Here is a 19,116-nt window from a genome sequence, read left to right as displayed (position 1 = left end):
GGGCGGGACGACAAAGGTGCGCCACGCTGGAGAAAGCACAACAAGGAAATGGCAACAACTATTTTTTATACATTTCTCGTTTACTCCACTTTGGAATTAGTTTTGGAAGGATTAGACTTGGGATTTTGGTTGAAACGTGAGCAGGAAGAGGCTCTATGCTCATTCATTTTTAAGAAGGACGTATTTGCCGTTTTACGGAGAGGCTGTTTGTTTAAACTCCCCCACCAGCTTTCTGTCGTGCACTCTTTGGTCAGAGCATTGGCCAATAGGCACAGACATGGTTTGAAAAACAACAGGTTGTTCTCATCAACAATCATCAGATGCCTCATTCATCAGGGCCAGACTAGATTACACATTTAATCTCACATTTAGTCTGGTTTATCACGCTAGGTACTGTATCTTTGACATATAAGCTTAAAATGGGTGGTTTTGGAGACAGCTTTTAAAAGTTCTAGATAGGTCTCACATTATGTACATCGCTGTTGTTTCAATCTGAAGACATCCTCTCTACTATAAACATTGTACAATTCGAGAAATTTTAAAGTATATAGATACTGGCATTAGGGACATTGCTTTTACAAGCAAAAGCGATTAAAACCATAGTAGAATGAAACATGGACCTTGTTAAAACAATTACAGATATCCAAAAGAACAGTCATTTCTTTTTTTTTGCATTTATATCTATATTTTTATTTTTTTAACCATTTTTCAACAGCATTTATGTCATCCTAAACACTTTACTCACATGGCGAGATGAATAAGGTTCATTCATTCAACATTTGAATCGGATCGGTATCTGCTATCAGCCTAGGTATCAGTGTCGGATTGGAAAAAAAATGGATTGGCGTATCTAAACATATATTCCTGAAAGACTATAAAGATAAACTTAGGGTATGTTCTTGTAAGCAGGAAAGGGTATATTGTGTTTTATTTAGCCTTCTCTGTTTCCAACTATCTGTTGGTCAATAGTTATATCTGCAAAACCAAGGAGTTGGCAAAAAAAAAAAAAAAAAAGATACTAAGAACAAATGGGAGGAAATAAGACATGAACAAAATGATAAGTAATCTGCGATGTCTCATGGGACATCCTTTATAACAATTTTCCAAGGTTGTTTTTTTCTAAACTCAGTTCTAAAGATTTAGACAATATTGACATTCAAAAACAATCTGTGCTTTTCTTTTGTAGCTGTTACCTTTTGATTTTCAGTTGTGTTTGTTTTTTGTTTGTCTTTGTTTTTTGTTTTAACAAAAGTAGTACAATTTATTGACCAGGAATTATCATAATATCAATGTGTGCTACATTACTGTACAAGCCAAACTGACACCTTGGATGCAATATCAGGTATTACGTCAAATTAATACAAATTTGTATATTAATAATATGTTTGCTTTATTGACAGACCTCCCTGTCCCAAATACCCACAGCTGACAATTGTTTGTAGCCTGGGCTGATAAGCTTCTTGTTGTTGGGGACATTGCAATGAAGGTAAAGTAACTGCAATTATAATCAATTATAATCAATATCTTCATTGCTGTATTGAACGGAGTTATAGCAATTACAAGGTTTCCTGATTTCAGCAGGCCTTCTGCTTATTAAAAACAAGCTAAGAAGAAGCTTAGAAAAAAGAAAGGGGACAGTGTTTACTGATGAATTGAGGCAAGATAATTATAGTATGGACTCACAAATCAAAGAATGCACAAACTTATCTTCATTTTGGAACATCAGATTTTCATAGGCTCAGCGTTTTCAGAACTATTTGGGTTGTTAAAGGTATGAATCCTTCAAACCAGAGCAGAAGGTCTCCAAAGCCCATATGAACAAGCTGATCATGGGATGTATAATTTGTAAGGCAATGCCCTGGGGCCGCTTGTGCTTACTGCATGGATTTATTTATTTATTTTTAATTCTGTAAGAGGCATTCAAGAAAAAGAAAAATAATGAAAATGCCAAAGTTTTATTAGGAGTCAGTTTTATCTTTAATATTCTTTGAGTTTTTGATCTACTTAAACTGTGCTGTGTTGGTTGAATGCTAATTAATGGTTGGTTTTCCTACAGGAGAAGCTACCAGATAAAGCCTGGAGCAAAAGCTCTATTGTGAAGATGTCCCTCAACTTTGTGCCAAAAGAGGCTGCCTATGTTAGAAGCCCTCTGTCACTGGAGGCTATGCTATCCTTGTCATTTTGAGTATTTTAAGATTTATTTGATGATTTTTGAGATTATTCTAGTCAATATTTCTCCTCTAAGTCATCAATGCATTTCAAATACAGAGGGAAAAACTAAAACCAAACAGCAGCTGATATCCAAAGCTGGGCCAAGTATATCAAACAGCATTAAATATTTTCAAGTGTTATATGAGAATCAATATGCCAAATTGGATATTTTGTCCATTTCTTTTTTTCCAAGCTCTCAGCTGTTACTGCATGTGGGTAGAATATATCTGGTTAGATGGCAAGGAGTAAGTACCTGCTATGCTTGTTTACCAAATGGAGCATGGCAATGTTACAGCATCAACACAGTGCATCTATAATACTGAACAGATTTCAACTTTCTCAACAGATTACAAATTCCTTTCATGATACATTTAAAAATTCCTACCCATTTCTCACATAAATGTTTCGTGTATTAGCATTATTAAAAACAGAACTATATTTTCCTCATTCCAGACTCACAGCAGCAAAACTCTCAGATTAACCATGTATTTTATGTATCAACATAAAAGGAAAAAAAGCATGAAAGAAATTAAAAGCTTGAACAAGTTAAGCATAAAGAGACAGTAACTGGAGAATAGAATAATATATTAAAGAAAAACTGTATTGTATTTAGTACAGTGTCTGGTATTGGTTGAGATTTCCTGAGAGGGAGAAACTGTATTCCTTTGAAAAATGAACCTGTTGCAGATCAGATGACTACAATCTGGTCTGGTAAATCAGTCCCATGCAACAGAAAAGTACAATGTAGAGAAAAATGCTGATGAAGGTTCTCAGTCATCCAGGTCAAAGTCATTCCGTAAAAATTCAAAAAATATCCACTGGACTTGGTTTTCAAGATTTGAAATCTTCAAATCTTTGAAAACCAAGTCCAGTGGATATTTTTTGAATTTTTACGGAATGTAGAGAAAAATTACATATTACATGAGCAAAGAAATGCATATTCAAAATCAAGAGTTTAAAAAATGCATTACTGCAAAGGGTAGGTATAGATAAGGCTGCACACTGATATATCAGTGTGCAGCCTTATCTCTATAGGGATGCAGCTTATACAGTGTTTTAGAAATACTGTACTGCTTTGATCATAGTACTTATCCAATAGGTTTCATAAAAGCAATAAAAACCCTAAAGAGGAAAGAAAACTTGTAATTAAATATCAAACTGGCACATGGTTAAATTCACATTATACAGTGGTTCCAAATAGATGTCAAATATTCAGATTGTGTGCTGCAGTAAAGCCCTAGTAAAGGATGCTGTTTATAAAAAAAACTAGGGTCATTTGTCTTACCTTTTCTAGGACCGAACTAAAGCTCACTTTAAAAGTATTATGGAAATTAGATGGAAACACCTAATGACTTTATGCTGTTGCAACAGTTCTGAACATGAAAGGATAAGCCACCTCCTCTGATGTTCAGTACAATCCACTGAGGGCTTGCGGGTGTGGTGTCCTTATACCTCTCTGTCCCAAGCCTTCAATAAGTCAAGCCCAGATCCATCAGAACAGAAACACATTAAGAAACACAGGTTGGGGCGCAGTTCTTTTCTGTGCAAAGCAAGGTCACTGAACTACACACTGATGCAGGATCAATCAGACAGATTAATGAAGCACTACATGCTGACATGACGAATATTGACACTCCTGTTACAGCTTGGTCCTGCAGTCCTCAACTGGGCTTAAATAAATCAGGCCAGTGTAGCATTAGGCAGGTAAACTTCTGAACCTAATCCTTCATTTATAAAGGATAAACAAGTGGAGCGTATGAGAAGAAGGAAAATAGGACTGGCATTTAAAGTGGTAAAGCCTTAAAGGAATAGTACACCCAAAACATGATTAGCCTTCATTTTCTACTCACCCCCATGCTGAACAACACTCTGGAGTACTTTTTTGATATCTCAAATGCATCTGGAGATCTGGGAGGCTTCTTGCTGTCTGCTGACATTCAAATAATGGAGGTCTATGGCGCCCGAGACAGAAAGGTCCATAAAAGTCCACAAAAACGTGTCAATATTCCTCCATACTGCTCGTCCAATGTATTCCAAGTGTCCTGAGTGGGTAGCGTCCATAATTTACTCGAAACGAAGTCATTTAGAACGTTTTAGAGCATAAACAGTAGTGTATAGGATTTCCTAATAGCGCCCCCATGCGCGCTCACGATTCTACGGAAGCCGGCAGACCAAACCAGCGCATTCAGCTCGGCAAAGAACTCATGCTCTTCCTCAACACTGAAGTCCTCAGACATTTTTCTTTCGTTGTTTCTTTCTTTGCACAGGTAAACAGCACATTTCTTCTTCTACGCTTGCATTATCGGCAGAGCAGACGCTGAATGCGCACTTTCTTCCGGTTTGGTCTGCCGGCTTCCGTAGAATCGTGAGCGCGCATGGGGGCGCTATTAGGAAATCCTATACACTACTGTTTATGCTCTAAAACGTTCTAAATGACTTCGTTTCGAGTAAATTCTGGATGCTACCCACTCAGGACACTTGGAATACATTGGACGAGCAGTATGGAGGAATATTGACACGTTTTTGTGGACTTTTATGGACCTTTCTGTCTCGGTCACCATAGACCTCCATTATTTGAATGTCAGCAGACAGCAAGAAGCCTCCCAGATCTCCAGATGCATTTGAGATATCAAAAAAGTACTCCAGAGTTTTGTTCAGCATGGGGGTGAGTAGAAAATGAAGGCTAATCATGTTTTGGGTGTACTATTCCTTTAAGTGTCACAGACCTCCAAAACACCATTACTCGAAAAAAGAAATTGTTATAATCTAGACCTGCTAAGCGTATTTAATATCAAACATGCCACTTGGCCTTCAGTTCTGTTTTTCCTCTATTTCCATACTGTTTTCTGCTTAAACTAAAATAGGCAGAATAACATGATTTTGATGCAGAGTACATAAAAAATAAAATTTTGAAATTAGATTATTCCAAAACTGCCTTGAAAAGACTAAGATTATCAGAACTGCATTGGGAACTGCTCCTTGAACTTTATTTCTAGGGCATTGTGCATATTATACTATTTCACCTGTTTAACCTTTTAAATCATTTGGCTGCTTTCCAGGGAATCCTGCAAATCCCGCCTCTTGTGACAGTGCTATACACTTTCTAGTTGTGGCTAGGAACATTAGCAAAGCCTTTTTAGGCCAATCGCTGTTCCCTTAATGAGTTAAAAATTGGTAAAGCTAATGTTTTAAACATAGTTTAAAACCATTCATTGCTGCGTTTTAAACAGTTTAAAACACAGCAACAAATATAAATTCATGGCAGTATCAATAGGCTCCAAAATCATTAATGTTAAATTTGGCATTTTGTTCCAGCGAAGCCAAATTTAGCTTTACTATTTATATCAAAGAAAGTGAGTCTTAAATAAACACATATATATTTCCAATCAATGTGCGGGTACTGTTAAGCTTTTTTTCTTTTGTCTCCAGCATTAAATTGTCAGTTGATGAAATAGATGGCTGTTGGCTATGAAGTCCGCACTCTTTAAGAAAACAGGTTTTAGCCTAACCAGGATACGACCCAACCACATTTGCATATTTAATGTTTCTTTCTGAAATGCAGGAAATAATTTTATTCATATTCAACTTAAAATAAAAGTATATATAACAAAAATTTGTCCTTATAGGGTTTAGCTTATCCTTTATTCAGCCTAAGAAGTATTTTTGCACCAGGCATGATGAGCAGACATAAATATTGTTGTATGCTGCCACAATCAGCTGGCAGTTAATATTATAAAATTAAAGATTTAAGAAATGGCAAATACCATATCCATTAGATCCAGTATTAACATTTTCCCAACTTTTTTTCCATCATTCTATCTCTATTCTCCCTACTCTCCCACTCTGCAAAACTGTTAATCTCTATCTCTATCTTTAATCTCTCTGCTTTTTCTCATAGTAGCTTTGCCTTATCAGTTCCTGTTTGGCTGTGACACCATCCTGGAGAGAAATATCAGCTGTGCTGCTGCAAACAACACTTTTGTTTATAGATGTTGGAGATCAGCCTGTTTTTCAGTGTAGTCCTGTTTCTCTGACTGTGACTGAGTGGATGTGCTCTCTTCGTCCTCTGACATGGGAGCTGGCTCGGAGCTCGTCTGCCTGGCTGTGTGTTTCCTGGATGGGGCCGCCAGTGGAGCTGGTTTACAGTTGCCTTTTGTTTCTCTGCTTCTTTCTGTATCTCTGTTTCTGTCTCCTTGAACCCCAGTCGGCCTCGGCAGATGGCAGTTCACACTGAGCCTGGTTCTGTTGGAGGTTTCTTCCTGTTAAAATGGATTTTTTCCTCTCCACTGTCGCTGCAAGCATGCTTAGTGTGAGGGATTGCCTTCGAGTCAATTGGTCCATGCAATCAACTGGTTTTCCTTAGATGGAAAACTTTAAATCAATTTGACTGTACAGTATGATCTGGTGAACTGTAAAGTATCTTGAGATGACGTGTGTTGTGAATTGGTGCTATATGCATAAACTAAAATGAATAGAATTGAAATTATACCCAACAGCTTAAGAATATCATTGCTTTTGTTAATAACAGCGTTAGAGAGGCCTTGTACTTGAGAACCTATTGACTTGGCAGTGAAATCTGAATGCTTCTTAAGCTTAATAAACAACATCGATAAAATAAATTCTGGGTACTAGAGGTGTCTTATCCCTCTACACATCGGATATTTTTTGTGCCTTTTCACACTTGATCTTGGATTTAATTATTTTTCTCCCACTTCCGCTCTGTATTCATGACCTGTTTGGGCTCATTTTTTCTCCCATAGACATAATATGTTTGTGACTCTTGTTTATTTATTGCTTGCATGCCCAATATTGTACCACTGGTAGAGTGGTCTTATGGTTAATGTACACAAAGTGTTCTTTTACTAACTAACAAGGAAAAAACAAAGTATAAGGATGAAAAAGCCAACAGGATGCGATCATTTAATCAGAAGACTGTAGTATGCCACCTGAGTGAGCTACTGGTGTAGAAACTCCAAACTTAATAGTTCCTGACTAGACTCTTTTACGTTCAGTTAGATATGATACAGAACGTCTGTGAACATCCACTTTTGTAATTATTGTAACAGACTACTGGTTGGATTTAGCTCTGGAGTTTTAAAGGGCCAGTTCAACAAGCATTCAAAACTGTCCAAATCCCCTTAATGGGCAATAAAAAAAAATATGTCTAAATGATATAAGCACTTTTGCAAAACATCACATCAGATATTTAATCCTCTACCTACTTTTGGTATTTGTGTTTTCTTTAATAAAAAGTATTTAGTTAGATAAGGACTTACTTGTCTATTTTATTAAAAATAATAAATACAGACTTTGAATGTTAAATTCTAGCTTATATGAAAAGTATGGAAGTAAATCAGATAGACAGAAAAAAAAGTTAATACTAAGCCTCTATATTTGTACTCAAAGAGTCTCTATATCTCAGTAATTTCTTTTTAGGTTTGATACACACCTAAAAGGATGCGAACCTTTGCATAAACCCAGAGAGCTTGGCTTCTGCTTCAGTTTTGATTTAAACCAAACTTATGTGCATTTAGCCTTTCGCAGTATGGAGTGTGCTGACACAATGAACTTCTGATTGCAAGGAGCTATTTTGCTTCTGTGTTGAATTGTGAAATAAACATATATATTGAGGTTGTTCTTTTGGCACATACAGACAGAGCTACAAAGATATGCAGCCCTTTACAAAGTCAAGTTACACCTGCATAAAGCTGTGATTACAGTTATTAGAATCTGATGATAGAGGGGCTTTTAGCCCCTTTTTTTACTACTTCTGTGGTGTAACATTACCAATTATTCTCTAGAGGTAGAAACAATTTAGCACATGGATTTTATCCATCCATCAATCCATTATCTGACACGCTTGTCCCAATTGGGGCCGCGAGGGGTGCTGTCAATCTCCAGCAGTCAATGGGCGAGAGGCGGGGTACACCCTGGACAGGTCGCCAGTCAACATGGATTTTAGTATTAATAAATTAACTAAATGACAGGTTCAACTAAAACAACAGATAAACTCCATCTGTTTCTTCTAAAGGGCAGGTTATCCTCCCGCGGCAGCACTGTGTCGCAGTGAGCTTGTTGCAGGTATGACGTAGATATTTTTGATTTATACTCAATACTAAAGCATGCTCTGCACTATGTTATTCCACTCCACAACGCAAAAGTGGAAAATCACGAACTAGCTGTGGGTCTAGATACGGCCAAGACGGTGAGGAAGTGGGGGCAAATTTGTGCGACAATGGAGGGACATGAGGGCGAAAAAGAGCGGGAATCCAGGTGGAAAAAGGGTCCCAGCGTTCTTTCGCACCTCGCTCTTCTAGCTGGTCCAACTTCACGAGTACTTTTCCGCAACGGCGGTCGTACAAACAAAACAAGCAGGTAAGGTACCAAACAGGAAATACGCATAGTGTAGAGCAGATGTAGATTTGACCAACCAGAGGCCTCCTGTTTGCGGCACTGTCTGTGGTCACCTACAACCTGGGGGAGGTGTAGCAGATTGTCTGGAGGCGGAGACGTCTATGCAGACGACCTTTGTTTTGAAGTATAACTCAGCCTTTAGAATTGAAGGTTTTAAAGAAGCAATTAGCGGGAGTGAAAAACATTGATCTTCCAGATGTAATGGGCAACACTACAAAATACAAAAAAAAACAACATTTATGTAAGCCCATGCCAGTTTGGTACAGACAGAGCAAAACCTGTTGAGCAAACTACTCGCATCAAACTAAGTATTTTCACATCTCCTTCCAAGATTCTGGTTATATTTTCAATCGCAGGCACCAAACAATTGGCATCCTCCTTCAATCAATGTTAAGATTAACCTTTCTACCAGTGATGCCTCTCTGTGCTAAACATGGAGTTAGGATTTGAGATTATACCTCGGAAGATGCTTTTCAGCTCATTATTGGGCTAAGATCTTCAGACCTGAATGACACACCATAAATCACTGGCATTAAGTTACCTTCAATGACTCAGTAATCCTTAAAATCTCCCCTAAGAGATGCTGCTCTTTATGAAAATTAGTGTGTTTGAAGAGGTGTCTACAATTATGATCCTCCATATTTTTAGAAGCAGCTTCTCTACTCTATACAGAGCCTCATCTTCTAAACATTAGGATAAGTGCCATAATGGCTCTTATTATGTCTGCATTCCCATTACAAAATCCATCATTCCTTCACATTTCATAACATGTTTTAAAAAATTCAAGCCAGCTCTGTAAAGGAAACAAGAAAAATGTAGAGTTCACCTGAGAAAATAGTATTATTATATACTATTATATAAAAGTTTCCTTTTTTTCCATTTGATAGAACCAGACGGCACATAATGTAAATGGACTCTGTTCATGGGTTCTTTGTAGTGTCACAGTAAAATGAGGATTTAAAGGCAATAAATAGCAGTTTGTATGAGAATTTCCACTCCTACCTAGTAAGATTAGCGGCTGGTTCAACCGTTGTTTAAAAAATGGTTTTCCCTTTAAGATAAAGATGCTTTCCTGAATCTAACTTTTTCTTCAGGCTGAATTTACTATCTCCAAAAAACATAGTATTGCCATGTGCAGACATATGAAAAAATGAGCACCCACTATGACAGTCTGAATGTGTTTCTAAAGGCTGATTCACTTGGATTTTAACATTGTCAGGTGATTTAAAAAGATAAAGTGACAACACACATGGCGGAAAATGTTCTTTCTAGCATGTCTCATTACTTATCAGCCAATTTCAATCATAACATTTAGCTGTGAGACAGGACAGCTGGCCTAACATCTGGAAATACATACATTCCTGTATGGGATTTTATTTTTGTACTGTTTTAGAAACTGAAGGGTTTGTGTCCAGTTTTGAGTCCTGCAGAAGGTCAGGGTATACTAGATACTCAGAGTTAACGTTCAGCTATGGATAGAAAATAAAACTAGAAAATTCCAGAGGAAATGTTGCCCTGTACTGAATAGTTAGCCTTGTAAAGCTAGATTGTGATTGTATTCTTTAAAAGGTTTAGTATGAGCAGTGAGCACAGGTATAAATTAACATAAAATGGGTGGGTAGCAAAAAGAGAGGTAAGACATGAATGAAAGTTATCATTTACATTTCATTATTTATTAACTCTACATCTTAATGAGTGAATTCATTCAAATATGGCTGGATAATGGCTATTTTCTAAGCATGAAACAAGGCAGCCTACACTGAATAGAAATACATGAGAATTCTTTGGATGTTTGATGAAAAAATCATGAAAAAAAGTTCCTGAACCCAGCACTGATGATGCATAATGTGCTTCTCATCCCAGAATGAAGCACTGATAGCGAAAGAGGCTTTTCATTGGCTGGGTTTGAGATTAAGGATAGGAGAACACAGCTAGTAAAGCAGCCAGTGACATAAATGACATTCTTTATCTGCACAGCCAACTTAAGAGCAGAGCCTAAATGTCAGAGAGTAAACACCATACTTGATTAGGACTCAAACAATTCATCAAATTAATATAATTAATTGATTATTGAAATTATATTGTCAAATAATTTTGCAATCGATTTATCGATTAATCTTTAACTGGAGCTTAGAGACTCTATTATGTGCCATTAACTATAAGAGCAACCAACATAGAGAAGTAATTATACCAATATTGTAAAAAAAACAAACAAAAAAAACATTTTGTATTCAAAATAATAAAAAAAAAACGCTCTAACCAGAATTTCTTAAGTGGATTAGTTTTAGATTCACCTGGTTTAAACGTCTCTCAAAAATTCTGCATAACATATAATTTTTTATCTGATTATTAATTGATCGAACTAATAAATAATCACAAATAAATCAATCAACAAAATATTATTTAGCTGGAGCCCTATAGTTAATAAAATAAGCCATAACATTGGAATAGGATGATTTCAACTCTGTAATATGTTTACTTGAGCTATGAGGTATTTTGGTGCCTGAGGTAAATGCTGCTGACCAGGGTTGAAACTATTAATTGGATTATTCATAATTAGTCAATTACTGAAATAATCAACAACTAATTTAGTAATCGATTAATCGTTAAGTGGAGTGTAGTGACTCAAAACCATGTCTTCAGCTGACAGAGCAACCCACCTTGAGCAGCAATTATACCAACATTGTATCAAGAATATGTAAACATTTTGCATTAGAGATAAAAAAAAAAAAAACTTTTCGATCTATCAAGATGCTCTATCCAGAACTCCTCAAGTCTTTTTAACTGTTTTAATTTCGTAAAAAGTCTTCTTTAAGGAACCTTTGGCAATCCGATTAATAATCAAAAAAACAATTAATAGATGAATCGATTTGCAAAATAATCGGTAGTTGCAGCCCTACACCTGCCATAGTCCTGTCACGCCCTCCGAGTTGTGAATTATATTCTAATACTGTCTTTGTTTAACTCTGTGTAAAAGCGAACAGTTGTTATCCAGTGAGAGTGTGCATTTGTGTTTGTGGGAGAAAGTAAAGGCTGCATTCATCTTGCTTGGCACTGGTCATCTGGGAGCACAGTATACATTGGTATGAGAGCATCAGGCAGTGTGCTTCCACCTCTGCTACTAAGACACTATTCCACTGATGATACAAAAAATGAAGCAATTTCTGACTAAAAGCACTGAATGAAAATGAGCAGCTGTGTGCATACATTGTGATCACTAATTGGGTTGTGCCTTATTAACTCATGGATCCCAGTGGGGTTATAAACAAGGATATTTGTGGGGATGATGTCAGATCTCAGTTCTGCGGGTGTGGATCGGGCCAGTGCAACCATAGATATCCATAATAAAGGCTAGATGTCTTACGGCGGAGTCTCAAACGTCATCACCGGCGGCCATCTTACCTCAGGCAGGCTTTCTGTTGTGCTCTGTGGTACCTAATGTAAGGTGAGTGATCAGCACGAACACAAATACTCTTATCTCACTGAATTCTTGACGGATTTACAAACAGTTTGGTTTCTTACAAACATTATGAACGTGGCTATAATTCTAGATGCTTGAACATGTCGAAATTACAAATTTTCAGGTCGAAAAATGACTTAATCATGCAGCATAGTCGTGCATCACGACTACTTGCGCAAGTTATCAAGGCTGAGACTATTAGTCAATTATATAGGTTTTACTGACACCAATAACGATTGTATGACAATTAATCTTTGGTGTAAATTACAATATTTGTGGATGTGGTTGTAGTTATTAGTTGGCTAATAACAATAATCTGAGTGTTGTTGTATTTTCATTATTAGCCTAACGTTAGCTGGCTAATAACAAGAAGCTGCGAAGTGAGACCTAACGTTAGTAAGTTAGCAGCTAACGTTACAGTTTAGCTAGCTGCTAACGTTAACCAGCAACTTTACATCAGTGGAAGAGGCAGAATTTAACATGATTTCCAATCGATTTGGTCTGTCAACACATCTTACATTATGTAACAGGAATTTGCTGGGTTTATTAAAAGGAAGATGCCAGACTTTTGCTATGACATAATAGTATTACAAGATTGTTGTTGACTCAAAGCTTTTATAAGTTTGTATTAGCTTCATTTGGACAACTTAAAGATGGTGTTGTGCCAAACATTTTCAACTTTCCAGCTCATCTTCAAAGGGCATGTGTATCATTGAAATTTAATCACATATTGATATACCAATCTTATACACTGTGAATTGTTGTTGGTCACTTTTGTTTTTGTTTCTGCAGGTTATATAATGTGTAAGCAGGAGGAGAAGATGTTCCATCCCCATTTGCTGACATTCCTGCACTAGTACATGACCACAGCTACCTTCCTGTCCGCTTTGATGGCCTTGTGGACAACGGTCTCTTGTACATTATACAGAAGCTCAATAAAACCGTCCTTTTCAAAGGGCATTAGCCAAGCTATGTTTTTTGGGTCATTTTTTAAATCTCTGTCTTCCATGTGTATACCATCACAGTAGTGTAGGTGGGGATTTCAACATGCTACATCTATATATACTTGTGAAGGGGACTATTGTACCAATTTTAATAGCAAATAAATGTCACTTTTATAATGGTTTAAAAATAGGAACTTTTGTGTAATTACCCCTGATATATAATCCGAATAGTCTACATGAAACTTCAAAGTGTTACCTTTAATTTGAAACCTGGATTATGCTGCTACACCAAGAGGTTGCCACACAATAAGCCTTTTCTGTCAGTATTCCATATTTTATTATACCAATAATATTCATATTATAAAAGTATCTATGTAAATATAAATAAATTAGGACTGTGAAATAATTAATCACACCCAAATAAAAGTGTTTATTTATATATATATATATATATTTATATATACATACATATTTTTATATATATATATATATATATATATATATATATATATATATATATATATATATATATATATATACATTAGGGGTGTGCAAAATAATCGTCATGATGATGCATCGTGATTCTAATTTTCGTGATCTACTGCATCGATTCTTGAGACCAAGTATCGATTATTAATAAAAAAAATAAATAAATAATAAAATTGCATGCATAGTTGGCGAACATCAGCCAAAAACGAGTGTAATACAACCTAGTCCAGTAGATGTCGCTGCAAATGTGTTGACGCACGCTGCCTTGTGTAACAAGCATTTCCGGCCGCGGGATACTGTGCCTACCCATTCAAAAACAAAACATGGAGGAGAAAATATTGCAATGCATCGCAATAATTCAAGTATCGTGATGCATTGTGATAGAATCGCATCGTGGCCTGTGAATCGTGATTCGAATCGAATCGTGACTTCTTTGGCAATACCCACCCCTAATATACATACATATTTATATATATATATATATATATATATATATATATATATATATATATATATATATATACACACATATTAAAATACGGTATATATATATAAATATGTATATATACATATTTATATATATATACATAATTTTATTTATATATATACATATTTTTATATATATATATATACACATATTTATATATATAGGTATCTATATCTATATAGATATCTATATAGATATCTATAGATATATCTATATATCATGTTGCCATTCAGTACACTGAGTTTTATTAGCATATATTGATTTAACATAAATACCTTGTGCATGTGTATATTTATTGCACCTGTATGTTCTATTCAATGTTCTTTTCATATGAAATACCATGGTTATAATTATTCATAAGTGTGCAGTATCATAACTACATGTCTGACTTTTGTTTAACAAACCAAACAATTAGACAATTCAGGAAGTTATGGTTATTTAAGTACATGCGCCTTTAAAACACAATGTTACGAATGAGCGAGCTGCCTGTGGCAAGATGGCCGCCACGTGTGGACGTCGACCCCCATTGGCCAGCAGCGCGGACGAGACATCTAGCCTTTATTATGGATATCTATGAGTGCAACAGTCCGGGCGAGATCGAAATGAGCAAGAAAACTCATAATGAAGAGAGACTAGTCTAAGCCTTGGATGGGGGTTTCCAGTTTATTTAGGTGTGGTCTGCTGCAACTTTAGATGTGTCCTTGTTACAACATGCTGAATCAAGTAATTAGGGGACTCTAGACACAGCGCTGCATGTCCTGAACCCGTAATCATCAAAGACCCCTCACACCCCCACCATGGACTATTCTCCCTGCTGCAGGAAGAGGCTTTACAGCATTCAATGCAGGTCCAGCAGGTTCTGAAACAGCTTCTCCCCCACCGCCATCAGACAGCTGAACTGTTGGGAAAACTCTAAATCAAGTCACAGACTCTGCATCACAGTGACCAAAAACTGCAAATTTGCACCATATGTATTTAATGCCCTTAACTCAATGCATTTTTGCACCACATTTTCCACTGTTTACATTTGATCACTGCTGCACATTATAAATGGTAAATGGCCTGTACTTATATACTTTTACTTTGACCAAAGCGCTTTACACTACATTCAATCATTCACCCATTCACGCACACATTGATGGTGGGAAGCTACATGGTAGCCACAGCTGCCCTGGGGCTCACTGACAGAAGCAAGGCCCTCTGACCACCATCAGTAGACAATGCAGGTGAAGTGTCTTGCCCAAGGACACAACGACACTGAAAGTCGGAGCCGGGGCTTGAACCGTCAATCCTTCGATTTCAGGGTGAACTCCTACATCCGACGCCTCTGTTGCAGTATAGAATGGAAATGTTCTGAAAGCTGTACAAAACGACATTTCTTTGTCCAAAAGAAAGTTGTCTAAGTCTAGAGAAATTAACATACTGAGGAGGTAATTTAAAATTAAAAGTTGGACCAAGGAGGAATCTAGAAATTCCAACTGAAACTTTTGAACCTGGTCAAGGATGTTGTTATGGAAACACGCTTGTTTAGTTGTCCTCGGTGGAAAACCATACACTGTAGATTATGTATTGGACCAAGATGATATAAATATATATAGCCAATATATTTAACTTCTCAGATTTACGATCAGCACAGATCGGGATCACCTCACCCTCTCCATACACAGTACAGTTAGTATGACACGGAGAAAAAAAACATATTGGATATTAAAAAGTCTGACCCAACCGGTGTGACGAATGGCTTTCGGAGTGAATCCGATCGGACGCTGCAACATCACAGTCACCGTCAACACACCAATAAAGCCGCCAACAGCTGAGTGAGAATTGAAAATGAACAGTTTTTGGCTAAATCAAAATTGGGATCTTGCTGTTATTAAGACGGTATGTAGTGAATAACAATGGGCTGCGAATTCAATAAAAGCCTTCATTAACCTCAACAGAAAAACTTTCCCAAGACTGATTTCCAAGACGCGTCTCTCTGAAGCTGTTAAGGAAATAATCATTTATATGACTGTATATTTACAAAACCTCCATATAAATGTATAAAATCACAAAAACACCCCTCCAAAACACCTTGGGCATTAGTTTCTTGCAGCCTAACCACCACATATTGCTATGCTCCATGTGTGACCTGTCAAAGAAGGCTCCAATACTTTCTAAGGAAATAAAAATCTTGCTATTTAACACTACCTACGATTGGGGGAAAAAACAGGCAGCCATGTGAAGTAAACTAGAAGAGAACCACTCATCATTAATAAATTGTTTCCAGCCATGCAAGTTAAGCAATAATAAAGTCAACCTAATAACCAGCTTGTTTTACTTTAGCAGGAGACGAACGGTAAGAATTTGCAACATCACCATTTAAAGACTACTACCAAATGTCAATGCCCTTTATATTCGCTATACTCTACATATAAGATTCAAAATAAAATAAAACGTTAATGATAATAAATGTTATTTCTTTTAGTGTAGCTATTTGAATCAGCTTTTGAAAATACATGAGACTGAGGAAGAGAGCTTTATACACCAAGCTCCCTCTTAAATGGTAGGTTTATTGTTAACACTGTTAGCTGAAATGCTGATTAAGAGTTTAAGTCGGGCTTAGTCATCTTTTCCACTTTACTGACAGAAACCAAATAATCTATCCCAATGATGAGAATTTTGGACCAAGTTTGACTAGCATCTCTACTTTCAGTTTCAGGTATGTATAAGGCCTTTTATACGTACCAACACAAAGTAATTAATAATTACACATCTAGTCTTTGCAGCGAAGCTATAGTATAAAAAAATACATTAACATTAAAACCACAGCCTCCACTTATGATGTAATCTAATTTAAAAGATATTCCACTTTTTTTTTGTGCAAATAAAACTCAGAAAAATGACTTTGGTATTCAGTTCACCTTATTCAATGCTTTGTAGAATGACTGCAACGAGAGCTGCAAGGAAATCAAACTTTTCTCACATCTGGAGAACAGTTTGAGGATTTTTCTTTCTGGTAAAAACTTTAAAATCTTTCTAAGTGGACACAGAGCATCTCTGAATATCTATATTCAGCTGCTACGGATTGTTTGAATGGTCAATATACTGATATAAACAGATACTCTATGCTCTGTAAAGAAATATACTTTGACCTAAACTTCAAATATATTTCTGACTATATTTTTAAGATGGTTTTCCAGCAAGACGTTGGACCTTCACACCTGTCTTTTTGCTGCTTCTAACAGTTTTTCTTACAGTATTAGGCATGAATAGAACCATTCGATTGGGGGAGTGGTGGCCTAGAGGTCAGGGTGGGGGTCGGCAACCTGCGGCTCTTTAGAGTCCCTCTTGCAGCTCCCTGGAGCTTTTTCAAAAATGTATGAAAATCAATATTTTTTTTTTCATTGTTTTAATATGGTGTGCAGGAGGTCAAAGAAAAAAGAATTGTTTTCCAATGCTGTAAACATTTTTATAATAAATAAATTTAAACAATAGTTTGCGTCATAGCCATAGAGATCAGTGGTCATAACTTGCAACCAGCGTGGCGCGGAGCCAGGCAAACAAAGCTGCAGGTGTGTCTCGGACCATGGATCCCAAAGGGAAAAAAAAGGAAGACAATTAATGAGACAAGAGGATTCAAAGAATGGAGCTAATCATTTGCTTTCATTATCAATGCGGAAGGATTGCCTGCATTTTTACTTTGTAATGAGAGGTTTTTAAAAAATAAAATTTTGGAAAAGCATTTCCAGGGAAGGCTGCTAAATATGCTGCCGACCACCAAGTTGAGAGTGAGAGAGAACGGGCAATTGCAGAAATTCTGGATAAATTGGAGGAGAGCAAAGCTAGATTTAAGAAGTGGATTGCATCTTCAAACTCCACTACTGCTGCTAGTTTGGTTGCAAGGATGGAAAACAATCCACAGATCAAACAGGTAGTGCTCTGATGCAGAGATGGGAACTTTCTTCCATCTTTTCTCCAAATCCTAAAAATATAAATCAAACCAAGGAACAATGGTGACGGAGGATGTGGGACTTCAGGGTTAGAGAGCTCTGCTCTGATGGATGTCAGTTCCTGCTTGGTTCCTCATGACTCAACTCCTCCCAACCGAAACACATACACCATAGAAAGATTGCTTTATGTGTTTCTGTAATTTCATCAATGCAACAAAACCTAATACATACAAACCACGCGATGAAGCAACAAGCAGGGAACTCCCCACAGTGAGATCGTTCACTTTTATATTTTTGTGGCTCCAGACAGATTTATTTTTTGTTTTGTTTTTATTCAATATGGCTCTTTGAGCAGTTTGGGTTGCCGACCCCTGGGTTAGGGCATAGAGCTTGGAATCCTGAGGTTCCTGGGGCAGCACACTGCTCCCCAAGGGAATGGGTAAAATGCAGAGGTACATTTCTGGAATGTGAGATCAATAAAGTTCAATTATTATTATTATTCCAAAAGGTCAAATAACCAAAAGGTTATTCCAAAGGTTCAAATTGCTCTGCATAAGAGAGAGGCAAAGGTAAAAAAAAAAAACAGATTCAAAATAATAAATTAACAACTTATCTGTAAAAAAAAAAAAAAAAAAAAAAAAAAAAAAAAATTAAAGTTTGAATACAGAACTGGGCTTTATTTGACTCCTTGCATGACATTCTACTGACCAGGTGCAAAAATAATACTGAATTTTATTTAATCAAATTACTTGATGCATATGCATGCCACACATTTCAGATTTATATTGGAGAAATAAATGAAAATCATCTATTTTCTTCCAATAAAGCTTCAGTTTGTGTTGGAGGTATGATGTAATTCAGTTAGAATAGGTTTGGGGATGTGGAAAGGTTTTAGGTGCATTTAAGCTTTTGAATGCTGTCCCCTCTCCTCCTTTTTCTGAACAATAAAATGTAGACTAGTTTGCAGCCTCCAAAATGATTCTTCAAAAATACTTCTCATGAGTTAGCAGCTATAAAAGTCATTCATAAACGTTTTGTTTATAGCAGGAAATTCAACAGGATAACTTCCACCGATATAAACAAATAGTTTTAACACTTTCCTTTCAGCTTACTCAATTAAAGTTTAAAGGTCAAATAAAGACAGAAAAACAACTTTAAAGAAAATATGTGGACAAGAAT

At 36.5% G+C, this 19,116-nt stretch overlaps 1 protein-coding gene across 2 annotated transcripts in view; it reads right to left on the bottom strand.

Annotated features, from left to right (window-relative positions):
• Positions 1-19,116, bottom strand: part of enox2 (ecto-NOX disulfide-thiol exchanger 2) — a 321,929-nt gene that overhangs the window by 302,521 nt on the left and 292 nt on the right. The gene's annotated exons all lie outside the window — the stretch shown is intronic.

Source organism: Cyprinodon tularosa, unplaced genomic scaffold (genome assembly GCF_016077235.1).
Source record: "Cyprinodon tularosa strain WSP-4 unplaced genomic scaffold, ASM1607723v1 ctg17, whole genome shotgun sequence".
NCBI classification, from domain to species: Eukaryota; Metazoa; Chordata; class Actinopteri; order Cyprinodontiformes; family Cyprinodontidae; genus Cyprinodon; species Cyprinodon tularosa.
This window is presented reverse-complemented; position numbering and strand designations above follow the sequence as displayed.